This window comes from Pyxicephalus adspersus, chromosome 3, assembly GCF_032062135.1.
Source record: "Pyxicephalus adspersus chromosome 3, UCB_Pads_2.0, whole genome shotgun sequence".
In the NCBI taxonomy this organism is placed as follows: Eukaryota; Metazoa; Chordata; class Amphibia; order Anura; family Pyxicephalidae; genus Pyxicephalus; species Pyxicephalus adspersus.
The window spans coordinates 106,428,923-106,430,582 of record NC_092860.1 but is presented as its reverse complement, the minus strand read 5'-3'; the positions used below and the strand labels follow the sequence as shown (position 1 = coordinate 106,430,582).

Below are 1,660 nucleotides of genomic sequence, written 5' to 3'. Positions count from 1 at the left end.
ATGTCGGCACTATATAAATACTGGAACACAATAATAATAACATATAGTGACTGTAAGGCCCGGGTCAATAACAGTATTCCCCAAACACCAATCCGCCAATCTATCGCTGAAGTCTTCGCCTATAGCAGCCCCCGCTCAGCCTCGGGAGACTGGTTGCATCCCCCAGCGCTCGGTTGTCCCCAGGACTTGGTGCGCAAGGGATGGTGTCTGGAGAAAGGCCAGCAGCCGAGCCGATGCCCACAAATGCAGAGTTCAGAATCTCAGGAAATTCAAAAACAAGACGAGGTCAAAAACACAGGAAATCAGTCCATCCAGCGAAGTACAAAGTGAAAGGCAGAAACAGAGTTGGGGTCACAAACATGCACAGGTCAGTAACAGAGAATACTCAAAAATCAATCCAACACAGCTAAGCCCAGCAGATGCTATACCAGGCACATCTGAGAGGCTATAAAGCCCCAGCAGCCAATGATAGCATGGGATTAACAGGAACCACTTTGCTAATCAGCTGCATATAACTCAATTTCCTTCAACTGTGTGGCCTCAGTGCAGAGGATGTCGAGGGAAAAATCCCAGCTACAGGGATGCAGCAACCCTCAGGGCACTGATTCTGAAACCCCAGTGCTACCGTGAGTGCAACCGCCGGACGGAATAGGCTGCAGTGAGGCATCGCCTGGGATCGTTCAGAGTTATATAATATATGATAAGTTCAGAGGGCGCCTCCTAACAGTGACCTGATTTGTTGACAACGTTACTGTACTTGCTCTGACATAAATTAACGTAATAGAACACATTGAAACTTTTACTTCAAATTCCTTTATTAACCATATGGGAATTTCAAAAATCTTTAGGGCAGAGTAAAGTATAGGTATTTATTTACCTATGATAAAATATAGGGAGAATTTCATGTTAGGATTCATTAGACCCTTAACATATCTGGACACAACGAGACAATGTACCGCTTTTAGACATATAAAACCGGAGTGAAATGAACCGCTCAGGAGGTTAATTTAGTCCTACACTGTGGTTTCCACCCAGAATGGAACCACATTAAAGGGGTTTTTAAAAAACCATCAGTGTGGACATCTTTGCTCTTGCAATTTTTGTTCTTGCAAAGTGGAAAGAGGAATGTATGGTATAACTGTATAAATTATCATATAGGTCTTATAGCCAACCCCTAGGATCAAATAGTGGAGAATAAAGAAAAAGCAAAAAGAGGGTTTTTCTGGTCTAAAAACAAGTCAAAAGACTAATACATATAGTACATAATATACTGTGTAATCACAATTATCAATTATATGTTCAACCCCCTTGGATCACCTTAGCATTAGTGCTGTGCTAATTAGGCATGCCAGTATGTTGCTAATGCTAAAATAATCAAAGGGGGGTCAAACATATCATGATTATCATGATAATTGTGATTACACAGTATATTAGTATAAATAGTTTGGCACCATGAAACTGGGTTTTTTTTCTATGTATTAATTATAATTTTATTAAAATTATTATTAATTTTAATTATTATGTACTATATGTATTTGTCTTTTGACTTGTTTTGAACACATTTTAGCCAAAACAATTCCTCTTTTTGCTTTTTCTTCTCTCGTTTAGTATTAGAATGTGTTTTATATACTTGTTGTAAGATCAACAAAATATGAAAAAT

The 1,660-nt window shown here is 38.9% G+C and overlaps 1 protein-coding gene across 1 annotated transcript in view; it reads left to right on the top strand.

Moving 5' to 3' along the window:
* GATB (glutamyl-tRNA amidotransferase subunit B) overlaps nt 1–1,660 on the top strand; it is a 61,432-nt gene that overhangs the window by 37,137 nt on the left and 22,635 nt on the right. The gene's annotated exons all lie outside the window — the stretch shown is intronic.